Consider the following 6,467-nt stretch of genomic DNA (forward strand, 5'->3'; position numbering starts at 1 on the left):
TCTTTTCCACGAAACCGTTTGATACTAGTATCATCAATTCTGACCGGAGCCACTGGAAGCGTCAAATCTTCCCTTAACTGAACCGACTCAGGTTCCAACACATGGCTAGCATCAGGAGTGTACTTCCGAAGCTGCGACACGTGAAACACGTCGTGCAGATTCGAAAGATGAGGTGGTAGAGCCATCCGATACGCCACCTGCCCAATCCTCTCCAGGATCTGAAATGGACCAATGTATCGAGGATTCAACTTCTTTGCCTTAATCGCCCTACCTACTCCCCTGGTCGGAGTAACCTTAAGGAAAACATGATCTCCTTCCTCAAATTCTAAGGGCTTTCACCTCTGATCGGCGTAACTCTTTTGACGACTCTGCGCCGTAAGCATCCTATCACGAATTTTCTTGACTTGTTCAGTAGTCTCAGCTATCATTTCTGGCCTTAACAAGCTTTTCTCTCCAGCTTCATACCAACATAGCGGAGATTGACATTTCCTCCCATACAAGGCCTCATACGGAGCCATTCCGATGCTTGCATGATAGCTATTATTGTATGCAAACTCCACTAATGGCATATACCGATCCCAACTTGCCGGTTGGTCCAAAACACAAGCTCTTAACATATCCTCTAGTGTTTGGATCATCCTCTCAGATTGACCATCTGTTTGAGGATGGTAAGCCGTGCTCAAGCTTAATCGGGTTCCAAAAGCTTTCTGAAATGCACCCCAAAACCTTGAAGTGAAACGAGGATCTCTATCAGAGATTATAGTAGCAGGTACACCATGAAGTCTCACAATCTCCTTTATGTATAACCGTGCTAATTCCTCAAGGGTGTAAGTCATCCGAATGGGTAAAAAGTGAGCTGACTTCGTCAGTTGGTCCACAATCACCCAGATATCATCAAAACCAGTCCTAGTCCTTGGCAATCCAGACACAAAGTCCATTGCAATACTTTCCCACTTCCATTGTGGAATCTCTAAAGGTTGCAACATCCCGGAAGGTCTTTTATGTTCAATCTTTACTTTTTGGCAAGTTAAACACTTTGAAACATATTCCGCCACATCATTCTTCATACCCGGCCACCAAAAATCGCCTTTAAATCATGGTACATCTTAATACTTCCCGGGTGAATGGAGAATCCCCTTTTGTGTGCCTCTTTTAAGATATCCTGCCTCAAAGTGCCAACATCTGGCACAATGATCCTACCCTTGAATCTCCATAACCCATCTTTTTCTTCCGACACTCTCCATTGTTTTCCTTGCTCAATGGCCGGTAACACCTTCCATAAAGCTTCATCATTCTGATGGCCCTTAGGAGTTCGGACTTAAAGTCACTTGAGATTTCTAATCGGCTCAAACACAAAGTTCCGGATACTTCTCGAGCACCAATTTTCAGACTCTCAAATCCCTTGAGCAACTTCTCCTCTTGAAGCATCATCCAAGCTGCATATAACGACTTCCGACTTAACGCGTCCGCCACTACGTTCGCCTTTCCCGGATGGTAATGCAACTCAAAGTCGTAGTCCTTCAACAATTCCATCCACCTTCTCTGCCTCATATTAAGCTCTTTCTGATCAAAGAGGTACTTCAAACTCTTGTGATCGGAGAAGACTTGGAATTTAACCCCATAGAGATAATGCCTCCACACCTTTAAGGCAAACACAACTGCAGCGAGTTCCAAATCGTGCGTAGGGTAGCTAACTTCATGAGGTCTCAACTGTCGTGAGGCATATGCCACCACATTATGATGCTGCATCAACACGCACCCTAGACCCTTCAATGAGGCATCACAATACACCTCAAATGGCTCATTCGGCTCGGGTAACACTAACACAGGTGCAGTGGTCAACTTTTTCTTCAATGTCTGAAAGCTCTCCTCGCACTCAGGACTCCAAACAAACGGAGTGTCTTTGCGGGTTAACTTTGTCATTGGCAAAGCTATTTGTGAAAAGCCCTTGATAAACCTTCGGTAATAGCCAGCTAAACCCAGAAATCTCCTTATCTCCGTCACGGTGGTTGGTTGCTTCCAATCCATCACAGCCTCCACCTTAGTTGGATCTATGGCTATTCCCTTCTTACTCACCACATGGCCCAAAAACTTCACCTCACTCTTCCAAAACTCGCACTTAGACAGTTTTGCATAGAGTTTCTTCTCCTTTAGAATCTGCAACACGGTCCTCAAGTGTTCTGCATGCTCTTCTTCAGTCTTGGAATAAATCAGTATGTCATCAATGAAGACAACAATGAATTTATCCAAAAAGGACGGAAAACTCTATTCATGTAGTCCATGAATACCGTAGGGCGTTCATCAACCCAAAAGACATTACAGTGTACTCGTAATGACCATAACGAGTCCTGAGAGCGGTCTTACGGATATCCTCATCCCTCACCCTTATCTGGTGATAACCGGATCGCAAATCGATCTTGGAGAAAACTCCAGCTCCTTGTAACTGATCCATGAGATCATCAATTCTCGGCAATGGGTACTTATTCTTTATTGTAACCTTGTTCAGCTGCCTGTAATCCACACAGAGCCGCATACTCCCATCCTTCTTCTTTACTAGTAATACTGGAGCACCTCACGGAGAGACACTTGGTCGTATAAAATTCTTTCCCAACAAATCCTCTAACTGAGACTTTAGCTCGTTCATCTCTAACGGTGACATCCTATAAGGAGCACTTGAGATTGGTCCCGCCCCGGGCACCAATTCAATAGCAAACTCAACCTCTCGATTAGGTGGAAACTCATCAATATCGTCAGGAAACACTCCCGGAAACTTACACACAACCGGAATCTGTTCCAACCTTTGATCATCACCCGAAACACCCACGGTTAACAACATGATACCCTGACATTCGGTCCCGGAACAGTTCACCATCATCGAATTCAAGTAATAATTATTCACCACGACTGGCCCTTCAGTATCTTCCGGCATGAAGTACACCGACTTTGTAGAACAATCTAGCAGAACATGGTTCTTAGATAACCAGTCCAATCCCAAGATAAGATCAAGACCGATCATCGACAAGCAGACTAAATTATGAATAAAATCACGCTGCTTGAACCTAAAGGAAACTTCCGGGCATCCTAACCTAGTTACCGTGGCTTCATGGGTAGCATTGTACACTCTTAGATCATAACCTAAAGTTACAATCTTCAGTCCTAACTCATGGGCTTTCTCAAATACAATGAATGAATGTGATGCTCCCAAATCAAATAAAGCATTTAAAGTTTGACCCGCCATTTCACAATTATCTCGGATAAGTGTCTCGGATCCCTCGGCACCTATAGCTGAGGTGGTAAACACCCGACCAGTCTGTTGTGCCTTTCCAGCACCTTGTTTCTGCTTCTCCGGACAATTTGCGGCTTTATGCCCCGCCTTTCCACAAGTGTAGCACAAACCCCATCCGGCCTTGCATGGTGCTCCCGGATGGTGACTTCCACACCTAGTACAAGCTTGATCATTCTGAGGCTGCTTCCCAAACTTCTTTCCTTGGAAGTTGTTGTTGTTGTTGGGCCTCCTGAAAGAGCTTCCCCTCTTGAAAGACGGACCTCTAGGTGCAAAGCTCTTCCCTCGATTCTGTGGGAATGATCCTTTTTTACTCCCTTTCTCAGCGGTTGCCCTTTTCACACACTCTTCAGCAACCCTACACTTGTTTACCAACTCGGAGAAGGTCCTAATCTCCATTGGTCCCACTGAACTAAAAATATCACTCCGGAGTCCTCCTTCATACTTAACACACTTCCATTCCTCATATTCCACCGCAGTCCCTTGGCACATACGAGAGAACCTGAACAGCTCTTCAAACTTGTCAGTATACTCTGATATGGGCATAGTACCCTGCTTCAGTTGCAGTAACTCAAGTTCCTTAGCTGTCCTAGCAGAAGTCGGAAAGTACTTCTTATAGAACTCTTCTTGGAAAACATTCCAAGTGATATAGTCATCACCCTGCTGCAGAAGACATCGGATACCTTGCCACCAATGCGACGCTTCACCTGTGAGCATATAGGTGGCAAACTCGACACGCTGTCCTTCAGGTACCACTTGTGCTTGCAGTGCTCGCTCTATAGCCTGAAACCATGTATCAGCCTCAATCGGACTAGCAGTTCCCTTGAACTTAGGCGGATTAACCTTCAAAAAGTTTGCCAGCATCATCGGGCCCTGAACTCCACCTCCATCATTACCATAGTTGTTCATCTATTGACCAAGAGCCTCAGCAGTGGCTTGCATAGCAGCAGCCATGTGCTCCAACGCAGTCATAAAGTTCACCGGGTCATTAGGGTTATTCTCCGGTGCATGAGCATTCGTACGACCTCTTGCACTACCTCTACCACGTCCACGAGGCGCCATCTGGTTCCTATACACACCAAACAATCGATATTAAGTTGATCAGTCTCAATATCGGAAGTCTAGTGCTTCAAAGTCCCAAATGCATGCTCATGAACGTTTATGCCAATTATATCAAGCAGATATACTAATAGCACATAACACACACACAGAGAATGCACATAAGCATAGTCAGTCTATCCCTCAGGCTCTACAGGAACGAACTGCTCTGATACCATAATGTAACACCCTACCATACAGAGTCTTATGCTTAAGTCATAATTCAGAGATGGCAAGGTATTACGACCTCTAAAATAAAAATTTAGTACGTATAGTAGTATGAATGATTGATTATAACTAGGAGCCTTTGTAAAAAAAAGGGGTAAACAAAAATCGCAACTCAAAAGCGCAACACTCCGATCGATAACGTAACGAATAAGGGTAACCAATGCGAGATTATATATATCTACAAAGGAGTATCAAAAACAGGAATATCAAGACTCAAGATCCGACTGCGAAGATAACCGGTCCGAGCATAGCGATATATACATATGATAAAAATAAGGAAAACCCCAAAGGAAACCCAAAGGGACACAAATACATAAAACCTAATCTCCAAAATCTCCCATAAGAGGAGTCATCGCAGTTTGTATTATTTAATGGAGATAGAAGTATCTAAACAAAACATATAAACCAAAATATAGCCCCGGGAACAAAGGATCTTCGCAAATCTAGAAGTCTCCAGCATGCATCAGCGGGACACCTCACGTCCTGCATCTGAAAACCACAAAATCCGCATGGGTGAGAACCAAAGGTCGCAGCATGGTAACAGTTTTCACATATATAATACATAATAATAGAGGAAAGTCAAAGGCAATCCTAGAACTTCCTCCAGATAATTTCAAAACTTATAAATAAGCAAACCATATGTGGCAACTTGCGAGTGAAGCAAGGGAAAAATGGATGATCAATGAGGATCAAGCATGAATATGTGAGATGCGGAAGATGGTGGTGGAAGTGCTTGTTATGCCATGGGCCGAAAGGCTGTGATTGATAATGAAACGGCTGGTTATGGATTTAACCGTGAGCCGGATGGCTGGATTATTGCCATGTTACAGCGGGGCCATGATTATGGCTATGTATAAACGCATCTATATGCTGTTGAATGAATTGTGAATGTTGGACTTCCATTATCGGAGATGAGAGTTTCCCTGGGAGAAAGCAGTGACTAGCCACCACGTGCTCCAGGTCGAGACTTGAAGCTCTTTTGACCCTATGTCGTCAGGGTGGCCAGGCACTGTGAAATTCCCGGACGAGCTCACCCCCAAAAATATTCACCAGGGATGGTGATGGATAAATATTCACCAGTGAGGGTGATGGATATGGATCATGATTATGATCAAGTTTACTTTGAGTATGACTCAAGTTGGGGAGACACGACAGAGGGACAGTCCAATGGTTAACTGCCAGGACTTGTCGGGTTGGCTCTATAACCGACAGATGATATCATCAGCCACTAGGGATAGACATTCATCATATGCATACTATATGAATTATTTGAGATTGCCTATTTGACTTCATATTACTTGCTAATTGTCTAAATGCCTTATTTGCTCCTATTTGTATACTTCTTGTTTGCTATAACTGTGTTTGCTACATTATACTCCTGCTGGTGGTTGGGAGGTTTGAAGGAATTGGAAAGGGAAGTATTAGTTAGACTGAAGTATCTTTAGTCAGATGCCCTTTATGGTTTAGCCTGTTTATAAGCTTTGATATTATCTAGAGGAAGTTCTAGGATTGCCTTCGACTTTCCTCTATTATTATGTATTATATATGTGGAAGCTGTTACCATGCTGGGGACATCTGGTTCTCACCCATGCGGATTTTGTGGTTCTCAAATGCTGGGCGTGAGGTTTCTCGCTGAGGCATGCTGGAGACTTCTGGATTAGCGAAGATCCTTTGTTCTCGGGACTCTATTTTGGTTTATATGTTTTGCTTAGATACTTTTACCTCCATTAAATAATACAAACTGTGATGACTCCTCTTATGAGAGATTTTGGAGAATAAGTTTTATGTATTTGTGTCCCTTTGGTTTCCTTTGGGGTTTTCCTTATTTTTATCATATGTATATATTGCTATGCTCGAA

Source organism: Arachis duranensis, chromosome 3 (genome assembly GCF_000817695.3).
Source record: "Arachis duranensis cultivar V14167 chromosome 3, aradu.V14167.gnm2.J7QH, whole genome shotgun sequence".
In the NCBI taxonomy this organism is placed as follows: domain Eukaryota; kingdom Viridiplantae; phylum Streptophyta; class Magnoliopsida; order Fabales; family Fabaceae; genus Arachis; species Arachis duranensis.